Source organism: Mustela lutreola, chromosome 7 (assembly GCF_030435805.1).
Source record: "Mustela lutreola isolate mMusLut2 chromosome 7, mMusLut2.pri, whole genome shotgun sequence".
Classification (NCBI taxonomy): Eukaryota; Metazoa; Chordata; class Mammalia; order Carnivora; family Mustelidae; genus Mustela; species Mustela lutreola.
In genome coordinates, this window is record NC_081296.1 from 88,601,697 (window position 1) to 88,627,587 (window position 25,891).

The 25,891-nt window shown below is 39.3% G+C and overlaps 1 protein-coding gene across 4 annotated transcripts in view; it reads left to right on the top strand.

Annotated features, from left to right (window-relative positions):
- AKAP6 (A-kinase anchoring protein 6) overlaps positions 1 to 25,891 on the top strand; it is a 464,720-nt gene that overhangs the window by 34,970 nt on the left and 403,859 nt on the right. The window contains exon 2 of one of the 4 annotated variants that reach the window (XM_059181873.1): positions 10,176 to 10,315. The exons of the other annotated variants lie outside the window; for them this stretch is intronic. The gene's annotated coding sequence lies outside the window, so the exon portion shown is untranslated. The remainder of the gene's footprint in view (positions 1 to 10,175; positions 10,316 to 25,891) is intronic. 4 annotated transcript variants of the gene reach the window in all.

Consider the following 25,891-nt stretch of genomic DNA (forward strand, 5'->3'; position numbering starts at 1 on the left):
ATGATACATGGCATATTCAGGACAGGGTCAGAGATTCTGAAATATCTACCATCCATCCAGAGAGGCCCTAGTGAAAGACTGAAAGACTGTGGACAAATCAGCACAAACCATAAACTGCTGCTGGAAAAGCAGCTTGGTGGTCACCCTCAGAGGAGGAGCCCCACCTCCACATGGAAGGCAAGAACTTTCTTGGTCCCTGGCCACCATCATTTTTTGTCTCCTAAAGATGATGCTATTTTAAAAAAAATTTTAATTTTTTATTAACATATAATGTATTATTAGCCCCCGGGTATAAGTCTGTGAATCATCAGGCTTACATACTTCACAGCACTCCCCATAGCACATACACTCCGCAATGTCCATAACCCAACCACCTTCTCCCACTAAAGATGATGCTATTGGTCTGATGGTATTGTTCCAGGTTCTTATGAGGAATGCTTATAAAAATTGCTGCTGAATATGCTAGATATGCAAAGTATCGTTTAATTGCATAATTACCAGAAGTGAACCCAAATAACAACTGAGTTTGATTTCCTGCAGAGTAGAATTGTTCCCAATACATGACATTAGCAGAGTTCTGCAGGGTCTCTAATTGCACAGTCTGGAGGCTTAGCCATAAATAACTTACTGATTGATCAGGGAGGAAACCAGTGGCTCTATTAATGCTGGTGAAATGGAAGAAGGACTGAGTAACTCGCATAAAATAAATCTTGTATTTCACCGTTAAATGATAGGGGAAGGGAAGATAGTCTCTTAAAGCTAAAATATGTTATTCTTATGAAAGCTCTCAAAATATAAACAGACGAGTAAGTGGTTAGAGATGTATTTGGAGTTTGTATTTTCTGGGTTTACTGGCATGCAGAGACTTGGGCAGGTTTGTTTTAATACTGGAGGGATTTGCCTCCTTCTTCATGTATTCTGCTCCATGATAGCATCCTCTTTCCTTGTGTAAGAGCAAGAGGAGTGATTATGATGACTCCTGGTTTGAGTCTCAGTCAATTCCTGAAGTTGCAAAACTGAGTCAACAAATCTTCTTAGTTAAACTCTCCCTGGTTGATTTCTTTTAAGGGGAGCTATTTGCTGGTTTAAACAGTAATATTGAGAAGTCAAAGATTATATATTAAACAATAGCAAGAGAACTTTAGAAACTTGGAAATTAACTAATTCCTAAAAATAAATGACCTAAAAGATATCATAAGCAATACAAAAGCCATAACCCCTACCTCTTTTTCCTTCCTTCCTTCCTTCTTTTCTTTTGTTCCTGCATTGTTCCTGGCACTGTACTATGTCCTGGGGGTATAGAATTGCTACCATCCCCACTGTTGAAGAGGGATTGAACAAACAAATTGCCCTGCGGAAGGATCCATGGTGTTTTGAGGAGGCTAGTATGCTGAGGGAGTAGCTAACAGGCCAGGAGCCAGGCAACACTTGCTATGCAAATGAAAATTGTAACCATTTCATGAATGCTTTTTGTTAACATTTTTCTTTTACTTTTGATGGGTCCTTTGTGGATTTCTGTGACTATAGAGGAATTCTGAGTCACTATTGAAGATTTTAATAAAGAAATACACCATTGGCAGATGGAGGAGTGGATGTTTTAGTTCAGTGAAACTTGGACCAAGGCAAATTTAGTGGATCAGATGTAGTGTTTGTAATAGATAAGAAATATTAGTCATCCAAATGAGATGCTATTTCTGTGAACCCGGATATAGTCATATATTTTTCACGATAGTAAAACTACTTTATAATAAATGCAGTTGTTAAAAATTACATTTTTGGTTTTTGGACGCTAGAGACAAAATAAAGGAAATGGCAGGTCTTAGTCTTTTGGAATCAAGCATTGACTCATTAACTGACAATAATTTTTCTCAACATAGTGGAAGGAGGGATTAGGAACTCCCAAAGCAAGATTTTTTTTTTTTTGTAGTTTGGAGATCCTTCCTTCCTTCCTTCCTTCCTTCCTTCCTTCCTTCCTTCCTTCCTCTCTTTCTTTCTTTCTTTCTTTCTGCCTTTCTTTTGAGATTGTTTCTTAGGAGAACACGGAATGATTAAGGGAGGTGAAGCAAGAGGTATTGAAGAGGTATTGCTAATCGTTGCCTGTCAAGTTTTAGGAAAAGATGAGAAGGTTAGATACAAACTTGAGTAAAGACTCTGAGGAACTTCTTAATCTTTCAGAGTCTGATGATTCTGGTTCTTTTCAAAACTTATTTTGTGTGTGTGTGTGTGTGTGTGTGTGTGTGTAAGGTCATGGTTAGCCTTCTAGGAATAGACCAAGTGTCATCTAGCTGTAAGTGAGTACTTCCTAATTTTTATATTATTGTAAAAGTCTTTAAAAGAAGAAATAATTACTACATAATTATAGAAAATAGACTTGAAATATGAAATATGTGCATCCCATTTGGATTAAAATATAGCAGCTGTATATCCTGATAACCATAGTTATCTCTGATTAAAGATGACGGGTAACAAGGACAACTGTTATATGGAACAGAGGACAAACAGATTGCTACTGAATGAAGGAAAAGGCCAGAGACAGTAACTGACTACTTTGTATAAGAAATACACATTTCCTGGGCACCTGGGTGGCTCAGTGGGTTAAGGCCTCTGCCTTTGGCTCAGGGAGATCCCGGGGTCCTGGGATCAAGCCCTGCATCTGGCTTTCTGCTCAGCATAGAGCCTGCTTCCCCCTGCCCCTCTCTCTGCCTGCTTGTGATCTCTGTCTGTCAAGTGAATAAATAAAATCTTAAAAAAAAAAAAGAAAAGAAAAGAAAAAGGAAATAGCATACTTCTTGGCCTGGCATACAGTTTAATTCAGAAACAGGTTTTGAGGGCCTAAAAAGTGTTGGGACTATGCTGGGACTAGGCCCTGAAAGTGTTGGGACTATATATAAAGATTGAGATATAGTCTATCAAGAAGCTTTTAGTGCATTTGGGAAAAATACATACATGACCACCAACCACAGCTTGACAATAACTGATTGATATATTGGTAAGCTAAGCTAATTTTTTCTAAGAAGTCATCCCCCAGGAGAAGCTGCTGTTAAGAATACTTACACATTTGTCAGAGAAATAAAGGAAGGGCCTTCCATTGACAAAGAGAAAAGGATGACAAAGGTGACAAAGGATGACAAAGTCTTGGCTACAGGAGAGTATATATGACATTGAGAGATGCTGACTCATTTCATTTGGCTAGAACATAGGGTGCAAATTGCAGGGAGAATGAGAGGCTGGTGTGGTTTATTGGAGCCAGATTGTGAAGGACCTACCTAAGATGTTTTGGATGCTATCCTCTAGATGATAGCAACATTTTATTATGAATAATTTTTTTTTTAAGATTTTATTTATTTATTTGACAGACAGAGATCACAAGTAGGCAGAGAGGCAGGCAGAAAGAGAGAGGAGGAAGCAGGCTCCCCGCTGAGCAGAGAGCCCGATGTGGGACTCGATCCCAGGACCCCGAGATCATGACCCGAGCTGAAGGCAGCAGCTCAACCCACTGAGCCACCCAGGCGCCCCGATTATGAATAATTTTTAAACATACAGCAAAGTTGAAATAATTCTATAATGAGTGCTTAAGTAACTAACCATCCAGATTATGCTATTAATGTTTACTGTACTTGTTTGATCACCTATGTAGTACCATGAGAGATGGTAAGAATGTGATGAGAGCCTGAATGATGAGAGATATTGATTAATTCAGGAGATAATCCAGAAATGGAATCAGTGGATCAGTTGACCAAATGAATGTAGGGAGGGGAGGAGTGGAGGGCAAAGGCAGGATTGGGGGAGTGTAAAAAGCGAAAAATGACCACAAAAGACCCCCAATCGCCAAAGCAATCTTGAAAAAGAAAAGTAGAGCTGGAGGCATCACGATTCTGGACGTCAAGTTATATTACAAAGCTGTAGTAACCAAAACAGTATAGTACTGGCAGAAAAATAGACACACAGATCTTTGGAGCAGAATAGAAAAATACAGAAATAAACCCACAATAATATGGGTAATTAATCTTCAACACAGCAGGAAAGAATATCCAGTAAGAAAAAGACAGTCTCTTCAACAAATGAGATCGGGAAAACTGTACAGCTACATGCAAAAGAGAGAAACTGGATGACTTTCTTGCATTATACACCAAAATAAACTCAAAATGGATTAAGGTTCTAAACTTGAGAACTGAAACCATAAAAGTCCTAGAAGGGAACATAGGCAATAACTTTTTTGATATCACCTGCAGCAATTTTTTCTAAATAGGTCCCCTGAGGCAAGGGAAACAAAAGTAAAAATAAATTATTTAGACTACATCAAAATAAAAATCTGCACCATGAAGGCAACAATTAGCAAAACTGAAAGACATCCTACAGTATGGGAGAAGACATTTGCAAATGACATATCCAATAAAGGTTTAGTGTCAAAAATATATAAATAATTTATACAACGAAACACCCCAAAATAATCCAATTAAAAATGGGCAGAAGATACGAACAGACATTTCTCCAAAGACTTACAGATGGCCAACAGACACATGAAAAGATGCTCTTCATCATTTGTCATCAAGGAAATGCAAATCAAAGCTACAATGAGCTACCACCACACACCTGTCAGAATGGCCAAAATCAACACGAGAAACAATAGATATTGGCAGAGATGTGGAGAAAGGGAAACCCTCTTACACTGTTGGTGGGAATGCATGTCATTATTCATGCCCTGCACCCCTCCCATGGCTTGAGAGGATGGAGCCCACAAAAATTTCATTTTGAGGTCTTATGTGGTGCCTCTCATATAGTAATTATTCTGTCAGAGTCTATTTGTGGCTAAATAAAATATACAAAATACAGAGGAAATTAGTGCTGTTTTTAAATGAAAGTTTTCTATTAAAAGTACTTATCTGTTCAAACAAAACATGAATGCAGGGGTGCCTGGGTGGCTCAGTGGGTTAAAGCCTCTGCCTTCAGCTCAGGTCATGATCTCAGGGTCCTGGGATTGAGCCCCGCATCGGGCTCTCTGCTCAGCGGGGAGCCTGCTTCCCCCTCTCTCTGCCTGCCTCTCTGTGTACTTCTGATCTCTCTCTCCCTGTCAAATCAATAAATAAAATCTTTAAAAAAAAACATGAATGCAAATAGACTCAAACCAATCTTCTATTTGAGAATAAGGAGAATGTATTTTCAGTTTTTGTTTTTATTTGAGCTGTTTGCTTTTGGATTTTATTGCGTAAACTGAGGAAGGTAATATTTTGGTGATTCCTCTTCTAACTGCATATGGTGTATAACATGAGATCTTGGAAATACCACTTTTCTTGAGCAGCTTCTGGTCTCATAATTTAAAGTCAGGCTTGGATTTCTTAGCTAGATCAGTGCATACCTTTGTCCTTTGCACTTCCTTACTGGTTTGATGTAATTTTTCTTTTGCTTATTCTGACTTACTGTTGGCATAGTCCCACTGGTTTTGTTACTTCATTTGTGAGTCCTTTTTGGACTTTAATCAAATGTGATGTTGTGTCTGATCCTTCTCTCCTTTGAATTATGTAATACATTCAGCTATGTGGTCCTCTGTTTTCCCTATGAGTTTAGAGTAGAGATACCTCAGATTCCTCCCACATTCTTTTCTGCATCATGTCGCTCACAACTCCCACATATAGTTAAGTCATATAGAAGTGTTTGTGTTTGTGTGTGTGTGTTTGAGAGAAAGAAAGAATGTGTCTACAAGTCAGGGTGAGTCATACTAAGGGACACAGGCCAGCCATGAGCACAGGCAGTTACAGGAGCGTGGAGAAACCTAGAAAAGGCCTGATCATTTGGGTAAAATGGCCACTTTCCTCTTCCATATCAATCCTACCTGCATTCAATTTTAGTTTGTATTTTAGCTGGCTGTCCTACCTCTTGAGCAGAACACCAGAATCTGGGGCACCTGGATGGCTCAGTGGGTTAAGCCGCTGCCTTCGGCTCAGGTCATGATCCCAGGGTCCTGGGATTGAGTCCCACATCGGGCTCTTTGCTCAGCAGGGAGCCTGCTTCCTCCTCTCTCTCTCTCTGCCTGCCTCTATGCCTACTTGTGATCTCTGTCTGTCAAATAAATAAATAAAATCTTAAAAAAAAAAAAAAAAAGAAGACCAGAATCCTTGCGAGTTTAGAGGGCTCTGTAAGAGTTTTATGAACTCACAATACTTGTTTAAGAGCCCTTGATTAATCATAATTACTGTTTTACAATGAATCTCTCTCTCTCTTTTTTTATGGAGAAGGCAAACCCTACTTGGATTTTCAGAGTCTCTTCAATACCATGAAGAGTGACTTATTTTAATTTTGTATGTTAATGTCGTGGTAGTACATTAATGATCATCACTTCATCACTCAGAGAGACAGCAGCCCTGGTGGCCACTTATACATAAAGTCCTAAATGTATTCTTTTAAATGATTTGCAGTTTGGAAGAGGAGGAGAGACCTAAGAATCAGATCTGGCTCTGTATAATAGAAGAGCATTATGCTATCAAGAATAGTTCTCATCATTTTCCATAGTAACATTATGGTATACAATTAAAATGGCAATATTTCCATGGTGTGACAAAATTGTATTGTCATGACCACCATATAGGGAGAAAACTAACACTTAGTATCCTTGTAATAATAATGAAATATTGGGGCATCTGGGTGACTGTGTCCATTAAGCATCTGCCTTTGGCTCAGGTCATGATCCCAGGGTCCTGGGGTGGAGTCCCACATAGGCCTCCCTGCTCAACAGGGAGCCTGCTTTTCTCCCTCTCTCCCTCTCCCCCTGTTTGTGCTTTCTCTCTCTCTCTCTTACTCCTTCTCTCAAATGAATAAATAAATAAAATATTTTACAAAATACTGAAATACTGGGGCACCTGGGTGGCTCAGTGGGTTAAGCGGCTGCCTTTGGCTCAGGTCAGAATCCCAGGGTCCTGGGATCGAGTCGCATCAGGCTCCCAGCTCTGAGGAGAGCCTGCTTCTTTCTCTCCCTCTGCTAGCTGCTTTGTCTCTTTGTGTTCTCTCTCTGTCTGTATCTCTCTGTTAAATAAATAAAATCTTAAAAAAAAAAAAAACCACTGAAATACTTAGAGCAAGCATTAGAATTTTTTTTTTTTTTTAAAAGAATAAACAACTATTATGATGTCATCCAAATGGAAAGTCTTGCAAAGGGCAGAAAACACTTTTGGCAGAATGTACGGGGAATGCCGATGGTATTCATTAAGTATGAAATAATAAGAGGAGCAAAATTCCCATCTCCGTCCCCTCCCCTACGAAATACCTTCTTGTGTTTTCATCGCTCCTTTTGAAGTCAATATACGATCTTTGCTTTAATCAATTTTTAAAGCTTCCTTTGAAGTCAGTGGGAGCTCGTGCCTGGAAGAGAGGAAAGTGGCCGAGGATTGGGTGCCTGCTGGGGAAGAGGGACCTGCCTAATCATTAGCAGAAAAGAGTATTTATTGATTGTCGTCCTCTACATGGTTTGTTAGGCTCCATAGCAATGTGATTTTTAAAATGGTTAGATTCATTTTCTAGTATTATAAAGATATTAAGATGACCCAGACCAGTTACTTTTTTTAAAGACGGTGTTTTCATTTAACACAATTGGAGAAAATTGAATATTTATAAATGGAAGTAATTCTTTTATCTTGATACTCTCACAAATGCTGTTTTACCTAAGTGAATTTTACAGATAACGAAACTAATAATTATCTAATAGAGTAATTCCTTCAAGGACAATTGAAGAGTGAAGGATTATTTTCTCCTGTATGAAATTACTTCAGACTGCTTAGCTTTTTTTTTTTTTTTTTTTTTTGTCTCCTGTCATTAAAGACTTTCTTTGGGAAGTAATTGATTAGTCATTCTTCCTGTCTCTTCCTGGCTGCTGCTCATTGTCCTCTATGATGCAGATCATGTGTTCTGTTTCTATTCTGCTTTCTTATTTTACACAACGTTACTTGTGGAAGGTTGGGAAGGCCTGAGGTAGCTCTATGCCTTTCCTATGGGGTAAAACACAAAGACTGCCCCCTTTTTCATGTCCTGTTTCCTATCCTCATCTTGTCTTGTTCCTTACATCCTGTGTCTCCTCTTCTCAGCCTGCTTCTTTTCTCTACCCCTGTCTCCACCCCTCACCCCCTGCCACCCCCCACCCTGACAAGCCATCACCTCCTAGGAGCAGAGCCCCCCCCACCCCCCGCCTGCCTTGCTGACTTGGGTGCAGGCTTGGGCTCTGCATCTCTGATTGCATCTCAACCTGGATGCCTCTCTGGGCCTCCGGCTCAACACTTAAAAGCTGAGCTTAGCAGCTCCCACCAAGTTTTTTATTTTTAATCTCTGTGAGTGGCATCACCAGCCTGTATCTAGTCTGAAAATCTGTGAATTGCCCTTGACAGTGTCTCCTCCTTGTCACTCCATCTTTAATCATTTAACAAATCTTGTCCTGTCCACCTTGGAAATCCATGATTTGCCTATCTTCTTCACTCCCCTCTGCCACCCTCTGGTCTAGTCCTTATGACATCTTGCTGAGGACTACAGCTGCCTCCTTTCTAGTTGCTTCCTTGTACAAACTTCTCTTCACACTGTTGCAAGTTATCTTCCTAGAATTTGACAGACTTAAGAACCTCCCCCTCAGTTTGCCTCAGCTGAGCATCTAAAGCCTTTTATAATCTGAACTGCCTCTCCAGCAACTTTTCTCTGCAGTAAATCCATTGTTTCCTGCCACTGAAAATGCTGCTTGATTTGCTTGGCAAATGCCTATGTGTCCCTCCAGATTAGGCGAAGTGTCTTTTCGGTGAAGCCTTCCTTACTGTCTTCGGGCAACCTCACCTGCTCCTTGTCTGGGTCCCACTCTCTCCTCTTTGCTCATTAACAGTGCTTGGAGGGATGACCTGCAATTATCTCTTTATGTGTCTCCTGCACCAGAATGAAGAGTGTAGTTTGTAGTTTATTTCTCTCCCCATCCCCATGTCTACCTGACCTTGCGTGTAGATCAATAGAACATCTGGTGAAGGAAGGATGATTTTGAGAGCTCTTTTTCACTTACATTTGGGCTTGAAGTTGTTTTATGTTATTGAAAATGCTGGTTCAGACATTAAGATAATAAAACATTTTAACAGAATATCCCTTCAGGAGGCATATAGTTAGAAAAGGTACAAAATTTTTTATCACTTTAAAGGGAAAACAGTGCCTGCCAACTGAGAATGATCTAGCAGAAGGACAAAGTTCTGGTCCTTAGCAATGTCCTCAAACCCTTGCATCACCTCCAGAATCATCTGCTGCTAGAGTCCTTGTTACATAAGAAAAGTGACTCCTGATCATTAAAACTACTTTTGGGGCGTCCAGAGAGCAGACATCCGTGTCAAATCTTCCACTTCTCAAGATTTCTGGGAGGATCTCAGTTAAGAGCCTCTTAAGAAAGAGTTTCCCTGAAGTTTTAGTTTAAAAAATGGTAATAGTGGAGAAACATACAGCCGAAGTTCCTAATCTATGATAGGAGTGAGAAACCTTTTTCCTTTTAAAGAAATGTAGAAAATGTCAAGGGGGTGCCCTTCCTTACAAAGAGAAACTTGGTTTTGATTTTAGTGGTTTTCTGGGCAATGGTAAAGATAGGCAATTACCCATTTAATTAATTTAAAAATTGAGTGAAAGCGTCTGACTGTATTCAACAAATACATAAGAGTATGCCTTAATTCCACTGGTTGGACAATTAAAGGAGGAGAACAAAAATAAGACAGTTCTGGAGGCAGAGCAATGGGGGAAGAAAGAGGCAGAGCACAGTTTGTTTTAGAGGGAAGGCAGGGGACATAGAGCTTCATTGTCCCTCCCTCCTTTCTAGCTTACCTCATCTGGCCCAAACCATCCTTCCATGGCATGTCTACCCAAGGTACTTCAAGTTCTTCTCTCAGGTTTTAATCAGTCTCTGTCCCTAGACTCTGCTCCCAGAGCCTTGCTTTTGCAGGGCCCAGATTCCCGTGAGCTGTGGAGTCTCATCTCCATTTTCCCAGATGGATGAAGCTTGTACCTGCTCATCTGCAGCTCACTGGGGTCCTAACCAACCTTTGGTTTTAATCCTCTGAACCTTAGTGTCTTTGTGTATGTGAAAACAGGATTAGTAAGACATACCCCACAAGGCTGGAAGTCACCCAGCAGGTCCTCAACAAACATTTATTTCCTTTCTCTCTGCTTTTTTCCCATTCCAGTTGCCTCACTTTCCTCTCTGCTGATACCAACGCTCTCGAAACCTCTCACGAACTAAGTCATTGGCTGGGAATTTGCCTCTGCACTTCTGCCTGGAATCTACCCTTGTGTCTGAGAGTGGGAGGCTCAGGGAGGCTTTGAGGTGAGGACAGCTTTGTACCAGCTGCAGAGTCAGACATCAAGACTCAGGTCCTAGTTCCATCGTGTCCTTGCTGTGAGAACTTTGGACAGGTTGCATTTTCCCTTGGTGGCCTAGTTTCCTCATTGGTAATTTGGGAATAATAATTATTTTGACTTCCAGGATTGAAGGAAGAATTCAATGAATTACTTCATGAAAAGTGGTTAGTGTAACATCTAGCACATTGTTAGTGCTCAGTAAGTGTTATAGATACCCCAATTTAGAAAATTTGCTGACCAATGGCATGGTGTGCTCAGTGTCCAGTTTCATCTTCTCATGTCAGAAAGAAAGCATGGCAGGATTCAAGTGCTGGTTTCAGAGGAGTGTCCAGAGCAGGCCCTCGAGAGATGCTTGCTGGAGTTTACTGCCTATGATGGAGGGGGAGGGTGGAGGGGTACACTGGCTTTGCTTTGCATGGGAGGGGGTGACCCCAACAGGGAAGGATGCAGTGACTTGGGTGTGGCTCCCTGGGAAGGGAGTGGTGAGGGGCAGCCAGGATGAGGAGTCCACAGGCTGCTGCTGCCATCACCTGAATGCTCTTGGTATCTGCCCTGGCCTCACCCTCTTGCCACCAGATCAGAAATCACCTCATGGCCCAGAGCCCTGCAGCTCCTGCTTAAAGAAATACTGCCTTAGAAAGATCATGTGCCATTCTGAGATAGAACTTTTTTTTTTTTTTTTAAGGTTTTATTTATTTATTTGACAGAGAGAGTGATCACAAGTAGGCAGAGAGGCAGGCAGAGAGAGAGAGGGGAGGAAGCAGGCTCCCTGCTGAGCAGAAAGCCCGATGGGGGACTCGATCCCAGGACCCTGAGATCATGACCTGAGCTGAAGGCAGTAGCTCAACCCACTGAGCCACCCAGGTGCCCCTCTGAGATAGAATTTTGAGATTCTACACAGGAGAGTGGGGTTTTACTTTTTTTTTTTTTTTCTCTCAGTGAAGAGTTGAGAGAGAAGCTGAGGAGAAAACTACTTACAAGCATCAGAAAAATATTTAGGTGTGCAGAAAAAAGAATTGTCCTGAACCAACTTTAAAAGGATAGCTATTCTTAAAGTCTTTGTCAAAAATATCATTATCAAGGATTCTGGCCATAGGATTGGAATGCTTTTTAATAGGAAACCAGAGTTTATGTGTCTGAGTGTGTCAGTGTACATCAAGGTACTACGTCATTTCTTATTCTAGTCTGAAAAAAATGAATGATTTATCTTCCAAGGGCTTGTATCATTCTAGAATAACTGTAGTTTCTGAAACCTGTCATTTATCACATATTCTGAGGCAGTGACAGACTATCTGAATTTGGCAAGTCCCAGAAAATCCAGTATGCCTGCCTGGTGACAGCAGAGTGGAGTTACATCATGTGTAATTTAACGTATGTAAATTCAACCCGGAACATTTGGAAAGAAATTTAAATATTGTGACTCATTCTACATTCCAATTCACTCAATAAGCATCGGCCTGCTTGGAGAGCTCTCTTGAGATGGGAGACACGCTTTCCTTTTCCTCAATTGATCTCAGCTCCCTCATTCCCCCCAGGGTGGAGCAGCTCCCTGAGCTAAGGGCGATTCTGGGTTTAACCACCACTCCTGAATGCAAGTCAACTTTTCATCCCTTTTCAACCCAAGAAAAAGTTAACTCTTCCAACCGTGGAGAAAAGCAGTGTTATTGTGTGGCCAAGTACCGGTCCCTATGTGGTGTCTTCCTAGTGGGTTTTCAAGAATGGTGTACAAAATGAGTATCTTTTGCCATATGTGCTACCTTGAGAATTCGAGCCCTGTTGAAATGCAGCTATTTGCCTCCGAACAGTTGCCTGTCTCATTTGCCATTCCACACTTCTCCCCCACCTCTTGTTCTCTTCCTTTACCATTGTGCATATAAGGGACCAGCAGTAGGTTCTAGAAGGGCTAGTTCCTGACCAGCAAGCAGCCACCAGTACTGTGTTCAGTGCTGGAATTAGGAGCATCTGAGGCACAGCAGGCACCCTGCAAACTCAAGGCTTAGGTTTGGGGATATGCTACCAAGGAGGAAAATCCCTTAATTTGTGACACCAGACTCTAGCCCAAGAGGAATCTAGTCATTGTATTCATTCTTGCTAGAATAAAGAGAGGAGGACTTTCTTTCTAGACTATGTTAATTCTCACGGTAGCATAGCAGTAGATAGAATCTCTCCGTGTAGATTCTGTGTCTTGCATTGCCCTCATCTGTAGAGTATTTAGGATATTTTTTTTTTAAGATTTTATTTATTTATGTGTCAGAGTGAGCACAGGCAGACAGAGTGGTAGGCAGAGGCAGATGGAGAAGCAGGCTCCTGCTGAGCAAGGAGCCAGATGTGGGGCTCGATCCCAGGACACTGGGATCATGACCTGAGCTGAAGGCAGTGGCTTAACCAACTGAGCCACCCAGGCATCCCTATTTAGTATATTTTTAAGACCACCAGACAAATGCTCATGGCAGGATGGGAAGGAAGACTGAGAAGTTCTAAGGTTGTCACTCATGTTTTGTCATTGTTGCTTAGTGATATAGGGAGGAGAGAAGCAAGGGGTAGCTGCTTATGGCTACCTACAAGAAGTCAAAGAATCATAGAATTTTCGTAATGGAGGAAGAGAATCTCAACCCCACTGCTGGAATTTTAGAGGGGTGAAATGATTTGTTTGAGGTCAAAATGTGTGGCAGAACTAGGAGCAGAACCTCTGTTTCCTGGCCCCAGGCTGGTGTTCCTTATGCTGTTACAATACCTCTGATGAACTGGCTAGATAGGAACGGGTTTAGCCCATTTTGTGGCTGTATAGCCCCACCCTTTAAAGAGCTCCCTGAAAAGGGGAGAACAAAGTTCACATTATTCTTACTTGTTTGGGTTTTAGGGTGCATGATTGTCACTGGCAAAGTGCTACATGGGCCTAAAACTCTGAAAACGTTGCTTCTATATGAGGGGTTGGGGATGGATGAGAATGGATGGGTTAGGATGGGTGAAGGGGTATGGTTTATGCTAATAATGAAAGTCACGATTGCAAAAATGGATTCCACTTACAGTAATGGATGGTTATGGAATTAATGGGGTTTTATGAATATTTCATGCTGTGATTTATTTGGCATTAGGCAAGGAGTAAGTTTGAAATGAGAAATAGCTTTGGATTACTTTCTTGGAACTTCACTTGTCATGGGTCTCCCTAGGATTTAATCTTTGATAAGAAATCCCCTGTATCCTCCTGATACCCTGGAAAGAAGGTGGGCCCTAAGAAGCTGCAAGGCAAAAGCAGCCATTATACAGATTGAAGACGTTTATTTAAATGTTCACTCTGATTCAAGCTTCAAAGTCCAGGAGGTCAGGTCATATGATCATAGAAGGAAAGGAATTCTTCTTGACCTTTATCTTTTTTTTTTTTTTTTTTTAAAGATTTAATTTATTTATTTGACAGAGAGAGATCACAAGTAGGCAGAAAGGCAGGCAGAGAGAGAGAGGAGGAAGCAGGCTCCCCACTGAGCAGAGAGCCCGATGCGGGGCTCGATCCCAGGACACCGAGACCATGACCTGAGCCAAAGGCAGCGGCTTAATCCACTGAGCCACCCAGGTGCCCCTTGACCTTTATCTTTTGATGGCATAGTTTGAATGGAACTTCTGTTTCACTAAGATGATTATTATTCATTTACCTGCTACTAGTGGCCTCTGTCTTGTTAAATGTTGCCATTTGTTGCAGTACGGTATATGCCACACCCAGCAGAGAGTAAACCTTGCTTAGTATCAGTGTGTAAAGGGTTGCTTCTTTGTGCTGTGGGTCTAGGATCTACAGTTGTTTTCTGGGACCAATTCTACCCAGACATCTTTCCTCAGTGATTCATGAGGAAAGGCTCTTTACCGAGAACTTTGTGAAAGCAGCTAAGGGGTCAAGTGCAAAGGACTTCAGATTGCTAAGTCTTAATTTAAAGGAAAATGACAAATAACACGAGACGTCATTCTCACGTTCGATTTCCACTGCCTCCTGATTAGGAAGTTGGCACAACTCCTTGACGCAAGTATCTCTGCTCTTGACTTAGTCAGAGCTTTCTCTCTGATGTCTTGTTCTTGGGTCTATAGCTTTTCTTTCTCTGCAATGGAGAATTTATTTCCATATATATGCATGTATATATATATGAATTTATTTCCATATATATTTATTATATTTATGCATGTATATATATACATGTGTATACACACACATATATACATGCATATACACACACATACATGTTTTATATATATGTATGTATATATATGCATATATACACATGTATATATTATATATATATATACACACACACACACATGCATATATACACACACACATACATGCTTTAGGTATTTCTGTTCCTTCAGGTTTCTGCACAAATACATGAGAAGTCTTGCTTATTAAGAGGTTTACTTTCTTCCAAAGCATGTTCTTTGGAACCAGTTTCTCTCTGACCTTTGAGCAGTTGAGACAGCAATTTTATGATCCACCTGGCCTCTATTTGGGAAGAAAGCAACTTCTCAATGGATTCTGATCTAAAGTCTCTTCCTCTACAAAGAAGTCACTGACTCTGTATGACACCCCTGGGACCCCTGGGCGACAACCTGCAAGTGTCCACATGAGGATTGCTCTTAACTAAATTCTGAGTGAGCTAAATAAGCATAAATTAGTATTCATGTGTAAACAACTTTGTTATGAATCTTATATACAAATCTGTCTCAGCAAGTTTACTAGATTTCTGATTGTTGCCTGTGCTGCTTTATTCATGCCTCATATGGTCTGTGAGTGAGAAAAAAGAGACAGAGAGAGGGAGGAAGAGATAGAAAGAAGGAAAAGCCTGGGGGTTGGGCAGAACAAGGGCAAGGGAACGGGAGTAGGAGAGATAGAGAGAACTTATCTGAAGGCTTCACCTTCTGCTGGAATATGTTAATTTCTGTTTTGAGAATTGGCCCCATTATTCAACAGGGTCCCTGAAAATGAAGATGATACACTTCATCTGCATTTTTAAAGACAGAAATATATATGCTAGACTTTCAGATATGCCACTGGAGGAATTGGGCTGTGTTCCAGAATGTCATTAAAAAGCAGAAAATATCTCCAGAATTCTAGCATGAGAGCTGGAAAAGATCTCCATTTCGCTTTTCATTTCCTGGAATCAGAAACTGAAGTACAGTGTTGCTAATAAGTGACATTGCCAGAACTCACCAGCTGATCAGAGGCAATGAAGTGATGGGACACAGTTCTGCCTTATGTTTTGTGGGTTTTCTACTGAACCCTGGACATGTGTGCCTCCATCACATACGTCATAAAACTCACGATATTGGAGAGACTCCAGAGAAATGGGCTTGGCTGGAATTGAGTTTGAAGGTGAAGGCAGAAGAGGCTGACCTGTTCTACAGTGGGAACTAGGCTGAGGTAAAGATTTTGAGGGAGATGACTTCCTCAGTCAGTCCGTGATGAGGCAGGGTAGGGTCTTAGTCCTGGAAGACAATTCTGGTGAGAAGAGATACTGTCATCTGCAGAAAAAGACTTTAGTCTGGACTTTTCCTTGTGGTGACCAAAGGAATAAGTTAAATGGCTGCTATCTTTCATATCTTGACTCATCTGGCTAAGAGAAAAGAGTGAGCAGGAGAGCACAAGGCATCTTGATGAGCTGACAATGAATTGCAGAGAGAGACAATGTTTGCAGTGTCTGAGAGTTATCGTATTGACTCTCCAGTCTTATCTAGTTTTGGTCCTTTGCCTGTCAGCTGTGTGCAGATAAGTAGATTTTTAGGGTAAGTATATTTGTAGAACAGCAGTTCCCATACAAAGACCTTAATAGGGATGTTGTTATTGACTGACACTAACAGAAGTCTAATTCGCAAAGTAAAATTCACTTCTGTTTCAAACCTGAGAAAAACCCATTTAAATATTTGGGGAACGCATCTGTCTGTACATATTTATATGTGCATGCACACATGTTTATTTTTATACAAATGTGATCATACTATACATCTTACTGTGTAGTCTGCTTTAAGTTTTAAATCACTTTTACTGAATCCAAGAATTGAAGACGCAGGTGGCAACTTAATCATCCCTCCAACATAAGCTTTGCTTTTTTAAAAATCAACTTTATTGAAGTATAATTTACATAAATAAAATATACATATTTTAAATGTAAAGCTCAGTGAGTTTTGAAAAATACAAAGAACTTTTAACAATTCAGGAAAAAGAAAACCAATAACCCAATAAAAATGGGCAAAAGATTTAAGAAGACTCTATGAAAGAAGGTATTTCTTCATTTGGTTCCATCAGTTTTTGCTTCTTTTTTGAAATTGTTAGGAGTTTGAAATTCTGTAGGATTGTTACATCCTTTTGATGACCTGACTCCTTTATTATTATTATATGTCCCTTTTACTCTTTAGTGTTATTCCTTGTTCTGAAGTTCACTTTGTTTAATGTTGAAATAGATGCTTTAGCTTTCTCATGGTATATCTTTTTCCATTTTTAAAATTTTAACCTATCTTTGTCTCTATATTTAAAATGAATTTCTTTTTTTAAATTTTTTTTTATTTTTTAAAAAATTTTTAATTTTTAATTTTTTATAAACATATAATATATCTTTATCCCCAGGGGTACAGGTCTGTGAATCGCCAGGTTTATACACTTCACAGCACTAAAGTGAATTTCTTGTATACAGCAAGCAGTTGGGCCTTGGTTTTTAATCCTTGCCTTTTATTTTATTTATGTTTTTATTTTTTAAAGGTTTTAAGTAATCTCTACACCCAATGTTTGGCTTGAATTTACAATCTAGAGATCAAGAGTCTTACACTCTACTGACTGAGCCAGTCAGATGCTCCCTAATCCCTGCATTTTAATTAGAATGTTTAGTCAGTGTAATTATTTACAAAGTGGATTTAAACTTACTACCTTCCGGTTTGTTTTTATTTGTTCTATCTACTCTCACTTCCTTTTTTCCTAATTTCTTCCCCTCCTTTGGGTAGAGTATTAGTTTAGTAGTATTATTTAATAGTGAATATTTATTATTTTATATCCTCTATCTCCTTTATATTTGCTATATTGCTTTATTGCTTGGAAGTTTACCATATGTTTTAACTTATCACAGTTTGTCTTTAAATACTATACTACTTTGTATATAATACAAGAATCTAACAACCTTTAATTTCTCCCCTTCTGGCTTTTGTGCTATTGGTGTTAGACATTTTACTTCTATTTATGTTGTAAATTCCATAATACATTGTTACTATTTTGCTTTAAACAGCTAATTATTGGGGCACCTGAGTGGCTTAGTCATTAAGTGTGTGCCTTTGGCTCAGGTCATGATCCCAGGATCCCGGGATTTAGCCCCGCATTGGGCTCCCTGCTTGGGAGGGAAACCTGCTTCTTCCCCTTGCTTATGTTCCCTTTCTTGCTGTCTCTGTCTGTCAAATAAATAAATAAAACTTTATTTTTTTTAAAAAGATTTTATTTATTTATTTGACAGACAGAGATCACAAGTAGTCAGAGAGGCAGGCAGAGAGAGAGGGGGAAGCAGGCTCCCTGATGAGCAGAGAGCCCGATGTGAGGGTCGATCCCAGGATGCTGGGATCATGACCTGAGCTGAATCTGATCATGGCAGAGGCTTTAACCCACTGAGCCACCCAGGCGCCCCTAAATAGAACACTTAAAAAATATATATATTTATTTATTTATTTGAGAGAGAGAAGGACTACAAGCAGGCAGAGGGAGAAGGAGAAGCAGGTTTCCTGCTGAGCAGGGAGCTGGATGCGGGGCTCGATCCCAAGACCCTGGGATCATGACCTGAGCTGAAGGCAGGCACTTAATCAGCTGAGCCACCCAGGTGCCCAATAAATAAAATCTTTAAAAAAGAAAAAAAAAACCAGTTAATTATCTTCTAAAAACCTTTAAAAAAATATTTTAAGTAATCTCTGCAACCAGTGTGGGGCTTCAAGAGTCACATGCTCCAGGCTGCCTGGGTGGCTCAGTGGGTTGAGCCACTGCCTTCAGCTCAGGTCATGATCTCAGGGTCCTGGGATTGAGTCCCGCATTGGGCTCTCTGCTCAACGGGGAGCCTGCTTCCTCCTCTCTCTCTCTGCCTGCCTCTCTGCCTACTTGTGATCTCTGTCTGTCAAATAAATAAATAAAATCTTTAAAAAAAAAAAAAAAGGTCACATGCTCCACTGACTGAGCCAGTGAAATGCTTCTTAACATTTTTAAATGGTAGAATATCTTATGTATATGTGCATATCCACATATTTGCCATTTTTAATGCCCTTCATTTCTTTGTGTAGATAGACATTTCTATTGTGTTACTTATATTTTGTCTAAAGAACTTCCTTTAACATTTCTTATGATAGAATGTTGCTTGTGATAAATTTTCTCAATTTTTTTTTGAAAAAGAATTTGCTTTTGAAAGATATTTTTACTGGTTGTAGAATTCTAGGTTGATAGTGTTTTTCTTTTATACCATAAAATATCATTTAGTTGTCTTCCACCTTGCATCGTTTTTTAGAAGAAACCTACAGTCATTTTTATTTGTTCTTTGTTAAATAAAGTCTTTCCTCTGACTCCTTTTTTTTTTTTAAAGGTTTTATTAATTTGTCTGAGAGAATGAGAGAGCACAGATTGTGGGGAGGGACAGAGGGAGTGGAAGAAGCAGACTCCCCAGTAAGTAGGAGCCTGTTGTGGGGCTCAATCTCAGGACCTGGAGATCATGACCTGAGCCAAATGCAGACACTTAACTGACTGAGCCACCCAGGTGCCCCTTTCTCCTGACTACTTTAAAGATTATTCTTTAACTTATTTTTTTTTTTTCAATTTGATAATGGTTTTCTTTGTGTTTATTCTGCTTAGAGGTATTGACTATCTGGGATTTGTAGGTGTGTATTTTCTATAAGAGATAGAAAATTTTCTGTTACTATTTTTGAGTAGATGCCAACCAGTGAATTTTACCTTGTATGTGCTACATTTTGTCATATTTCTTTAAAGATTTTCTAACTTTCTCTAGAAGAAGTTAGATGGTTTGCAAACCATTTTGACATTTTAGAATTTTATTTGTAAGGTATAGTGCTGATCTGGAGCCATCTACTGTTACTTTATGGGTACAGTTACTTCATGGGTAGTTTAGCTGTACTACTTACTAGGTTATGACTCTTCTGGAGTCTCTATGAATGCCCTACATATTGACGAAAGTTTCTGTACTCTGCCTAGTGGGAGTTAGAATGATTTCCAATTCTGCCTGAGCTTGGGGAATTGTTGTGCTTGCAACTCTCTTTGTTATTTCCTAGCAAGTTGGCTGGCCTTGCAGGGCTTCATCCTGGGGATGCACAGATTATATTCAGCCAAAAACTCAAGGAGATTCCTACTCATATTTCTGAGATCTTTCTTTTTCTAGCTTTCTTTTCTGTCCATTTAAGGTGTTATGCCCTCTCCAAACTCCAGTTTCTATCCCCTCTACTCAGTGAGACCACCAGCTCTTTTGGGGTTCCCTCTCCCTTCAGTATGGACTGGAATATGCCTCCAGAGAGAAATCTGGGCCTATTATAGTGTTGATTTCATTTAACTTCCCTCTTCCAGGAATCATAGTCGTGTTGCTGTCTGTGGTCCAATGGCTAAAACATCAGGGCTATGACCAGGTTTAGGAGAGGTACCAAAGGGACAAAATATAAGAAGGCACTCACTCTCAGGCTCATGCAAGTGTATGATTGGCTTTTAAAGAGGAGTGCCTTCTTAAATTTCGCACCCTAAGCACCTGTCTGGCCTCACCTTAGTCCCAGCCCTGTTGAAAACAATTGTCATTTATTTTACCCAGTGTTCTTGTATTTATGGTGGGAAGGTAATTGTGCAGAGCTTGATTTTATTAAAATTAAAAACTTCTGCTCTGCAAAAGACACTTTTAAGAACAATGATACCAGGACAAATATTTGCAAAGATGTATCTGATAAAGGACTATTATCCAAGGTATACAGAGAACTCTTAATACTTAACAATAAGAAAACAAGCAACCTGATTAGAAAATGGATCAAAAAATTAACAGACACATCATGAAAGAAGATATACAGAAGGCAAATAAACATATTAAAAGATGCCAAACATCATATGTAACTAGGGAATTGTAAAACAACAATGAGATACTACTACTCACTTATTAGAATGACCAGATTCTAGGATAATGACAACATTCAATGCTGATGAGGTTGTAGAGCAATAGGAACTCTTATTTACTGCTGGTGGGAATACAAAATGTACAGCCACTTTGGCAGACAATTTGGCAGTTTGTTACAAAACTGAACATACTCTTACCATATGATCCAGCAGTTGCACTCCTTAGTATTTACTCAAACAAATTGAAAACTTATGTCTACACAAAACCTGCACATGGATGTATATAGCAGCTTTTTTCATAAGTTTTCAAACTGGGAAGGACCCAAGATGGGTTTTAATAGGTAAATGGAAAAACTATGATAACAACCAGCAGGGAAATATTATTCCATGCTAAAAAGAAAGGAGCCATCAAGCCATGAAAAGTTACAAGGATATTACTGAATAAAAGAAGTCAGTCTGAGATGGCTACATACTATATGATCCCAGTTATATGGTATTCTGGAAAGGGCAAAACTATAGAGACAGTAAAAGGATCTCTGGTTGCCACAGGTTAGTGTGGAGGGAAGGATGCATAGGTGGAACATAGAGGATTTTAGTATCGTAAAACTATACCATGTGATACATGTCCTTATACATCTGTCAAAGCCCATAGGGTATGTCACACCAAGAGAGAACCCTAATGGAAACTGTGGACTTTGGGTGATAATTATTTGATGATTCACTGATGATAATAAATGCACTACTGTGGTGTAAGATTTTGGTAGTGGGAGAGATTGGACATATGTGGGGGTAGGGATTACATGGGAAATTTCTGTATTGTTAGCTTAGTTTTGCTCTGAACCTAAACTGCTCCAAAATAAAATCTATTTAAAAAAAATTCAATGTAACTCTGAATAAAAATCCTAAATATTTTCAGGCTAATTATAAAAGTATTTAGTTTCTCTAGAAAACAGAGCCCAGGATAAGAATTCAGGTGCTTTATCTGAAGGTGCAAACCCACGTAGTGAGGACTGAGAGTAAAAGGGAAATGAAGCAAGGAAAATGCCAAGTTATGTGATGCAAAACATTATTGTACTGACTAGCACTCGACAGTGAAGAACTGGTAGGTGTCCACCAGCAGGCAGGTATCCTTAGAGGCTTCTCCAGAGGAATTGCGAGAAAGACCCGATCCTTCAGGTATTTCATAGAATCTGAAAGTGGAGGAGCAACCCAGTCCAGTGGGACACTAAACAGAGAAAGAAAAAACGAAGCAGTTAGGGGAATATCAAGATACACAGATTTTGTGTACTGATATGTTAAGGAAGAAAGAATGAGGAGATTGTAGGAAGAAGTGACATCAAAAAGTGAAAAAGAGCAGTAGGCAACTATGTCAAGGTCCTGGACCCATGATGTTCTGGGATAAGGAGTTATACCTGAATCTAAATCCATGTTCTGTAATGCAGCTGTATGTGACCCTTGGGGAAGTTAGGTTACCTTTCTGAGCCATATTTCCTCATCTCTGAAAATGAAGTGAAATATAATTTCATAGTGTAGTTTTGAAAAATAAATATATGAGCTTAATGAAATTGCTTGGCATTCAGTGAACATTGCTTCCCTCTGTTCCAGTTATGTTCTGATTTATTTTCACAAATCCTATCACACCAGTTCTTCCTCAGCATTTGTTTCTAGGGAGATTGGGGCAATAGGGAGGGAAGGCTCAATATTGTTCCCCAAGTGTATTGGGAAATGACCCAACAAATTTGTATTTCCCATAGCTTTTTCTATACGCAGGCTGGCTGAGTATAGAAATCTCTTAATTTTATCATTTCATAGAAAAAAAAGACCAACATGCCTCCTCTTGATTTTTTTTTTTTTAAGATTTTATTTATTTATTTGTCAGAGAGAGAGCACAAGCAGGCAGAGTGGCAGGCAGAGGCAGAGAGAGAAGCAGGCTCCCTGCTGGACAAGGAGCCTGATGCAGGACTCAATCCCAGGACCCTGGGATTATGGCTTGAGCTGAAGGCAGTGGCTTAACCGACTGAGCCACCCAGGTGTCCCAGCATACCTCTTCCTCTTGAAAAGTGAGTTATTTTCAGATTACTTTCTGTAGGTCCAGTCTTAAAATATCTAGCAAAAGGTTTTTTTGTTTGTTTTTTGGTTTGTTTGTTAACTTTTCTCTGGTAGTAAGGCTGTGAGTAACATAGTTAAATATGATTCAATGCTGGAACATTTTGTATTTTTTTGCCCTTGGAAAGTACAACAGCAGTTTTATCATTAGTGAAGATAGTTTTTTTAATAGTTAAGCCTGGGGATGCCTGAGTACTCAGTCAGTTCAGCATCTTCCTTTGGCTTGGGTCATGATTTCAGGGTCCTGGGATTGAGCCCTATATCAGGCTCCTTGCTAAGTGGGGAGTCTGCTTCTCCTTCTGCCTGCTGCTCCCTGCTGCTTGTGCTTTCTCTCTGACAAATAAAATCTTTAAAGTAATAGTTTAGCATGATGTTTAGCATTATCAAAGATAGCTAACTTTCCTAGGCAGCCATTTCCAACTGCTATGTAGTCTTATTAATTCATAAAAGCTATTCTTGTTTATTCTTGATTTATATTTGAATTACAGTTTATTTCTTATTTTCAGTGGCTAGCTATTTGTGTTCCTTTTACTTTTCCTTATTTGTTGTCCAGCAGTTTGATACTCATTTCATTCTCATGTCTTTTCATTTTGAAGGTGAAAACTTTTAGGGTGGCTCCGTGGCATAATGGATAGCTCATTGGACTTCCAGAGACTGAAGATGGAAAGCTTTTATTTATTTATTTTAAAGCTTTATTTATTTGAGAGAGAGAGAGAAATAGAGAGAGAGAGAGAAGCATGAATGGGAGGAGGGACAGAAGGAGAAGGAGAGAGGAAGAGAATCTCAAGCAGATTCCCTGCTGAGCAGGGAGCCTGATGCTGGGGTCCATCTCACAGCTGCATCTCACAGAGACCATGACCTGAGCCAAAATCAAGAGTCAGATGCTTAACCAACTGAGCCACCCAGGAGGCCCAAGGAGATGGCATTTATTTTATTTACTTATTTATTTTTAAAGATATTTATTTATTTATTTGACAGAGATAACAAGTAGGCAGAGAGACAGGCAGAGAGAGAGGAGGAAGCAGGCTCCTTGCCAAGCAGAAAGCCCGATGCGGGGCTCAATCCCAGGACCCTGGGATCATGACCTGAGCCAAAGGCAGAGGCTTTAACCCACTGAGCCACCCAGGCACCCCTGGAGATGGCAAGCTTTTAAACAGGAAAATGGCATTATGGAGAATATCTGGAGTCTATATTCTCAATAGGAGCAGGTGAAATGGGTGAAAATTCATTCTTGTGGGGTGAGCAAAAATGTTGCTCTTTTAGTATACAAAGCACAAATATACATATAGTACATGTAGTGTATATCTGTGGTGGTAAAGTTTTGTGAGGTGTGATAACAAAAGTATATCTAAAACAGCACTTGAGGAGCACCAATAAGTAAAAAAGTTTGAGAAGCACTGGTTGAGGGCCAAGAAAGATAATTTCTAAAATAAAACTGATACAAACCGAGGGATTCAGAATAACTGCCTCTGTTAACGCTCTGTTATCTATGTTAATGATCATCAGGTCGCAGAAAGTGCTGATGTCATGGAAGTTAAATTGTCAATTATAGCCTTCCATTTGCTTTCTAGCAATGTTTTTTTTTTTTTTTTTTTTTTCTGTTTTTGTTTTCTTTGTAGTTTGTTAGCTCTTGGGCCTCTTTTTCTCTGTTTTCTAGTGAAAACAGTGATTATATTATGTATTGTCAAGATCAGTCAGGGTTTGGAGTAGAATTAAGACTTTAGAATCATGTGTTTTATTATAATCCACCACAAATAAGTGCTTTCTCCTTTTACCTTATTTCTCAGGTCTATACTTCATTAGTTAAAAATAACAACAAAAACAACCCCTCCCCCAAATGAAAACAGAACCATTGGTTCAATAATAAAAATTTTCTTGTGACTCTAATAATTTCGTTGGATAGGACTCTGTCCTTTTGAATTTCATGTAATTTTGCTTTATAGTCTTTTCCTTAGTTTCATTTTACTGTATTCCTTTTTTTTTTTAAATGTTCAGTTAGACAGCACATAGTACGTCATTACTTTTTGATGTAATGTTCAATGATTCATTAGTTATGGATAACAGCCACTGCTTTTCACAACACATGTCCTCCTTATTTACTGTATTCTTTATCTTTCTAGCTACAGAGTATCTTAACTCCATAGTTACTGGGATTCAGAAGGTGCTCAGTAAATGCTCATTAATATTTAATTAATTTACCAGATGGTTTAACTGTAGCACAAAAGAGAGATACCAGAAATGGTAAAGTAATTTAAAATCTATGTGGAGTATTTTTCTAGCAAAGATGCTGTCCTGTAGATGAGGGAGGAGTTCTTTGTGCAATCAAGGCAGAATCCTGCCAGGCTGAGGCGTATTACTTGTCTGTGAAACAGGTTTTTTTGGAAACATTGTTCTCTATGAAATATAGTTGAAATATTCCAGAATTTAAATAAGCTGTCATATCATTTTCCTCCATCCTTCTGGAGAATATTTAATTCCCTAAACAAAAGACTTAAAAATAAATTATAATCTCTATGAACTGACATAGAATGATTTCCTTGGAATATCATTAAGTGAAAAAAGCTAAATGTAAATGATTTTCTATAGTATGGTACCTTTTGTGTATGAATGACAGGCAAATAAGAAAAGATTCATTTGTGAGAAAAACAGGAAGGATAAACCAGAAACAAGTTAGATTGGTCATGTGGAAAAGGCAGGAGGGAAAAATGTGTGTGTGTTGGGGAGGGGACAGAATAGAAATGAAATAAAAGAGATGAAGGGGGGAGCATCTTCTTTGAATATGTTTTTTTTTTTTTGTATAGTTCTGACTTTTACAACCATGTTAATGCTTCACTTAACCAAAAAAATAATTCGGGATGTGGAGAAAAACTAAACAGAATACAGTGGTAACGAATGAACCTAACTATTACACGTAAATAACTTAACATGGGATGGTAAATGGGATGGAAAAGGAAAGAATTAACCTAAGTAACTTTGGGAAACAGTTTTTGACTATATATTATAAGGCCAGAAACCAAGAGAATTGTATACAAATAATGTTCTCTGGTTAATAGCTTATTTTTTTTCACAAGGATGTGGGTTAGCAATTTTGAAATGATTTCATGTATATTCTAGAGCAAATAAACACATTGTAGATAATGAAAGCCAAATCTTTTGCTGTCAGAGAAAGGGAATGCAAAAAGAGAGAGGGAATGACCCCTGTGATGAATTGGAATTGATGTATTAATATGAACACATGTTTTCTATTTTTTTTTTTAAGATACATTTTTTATTTTGAGAGAGAAAGAAAGACAGAGAGAACAGGGGATGGGGGTATGGGCAAGGGCAGAAGGAGAGGGAAAGAGA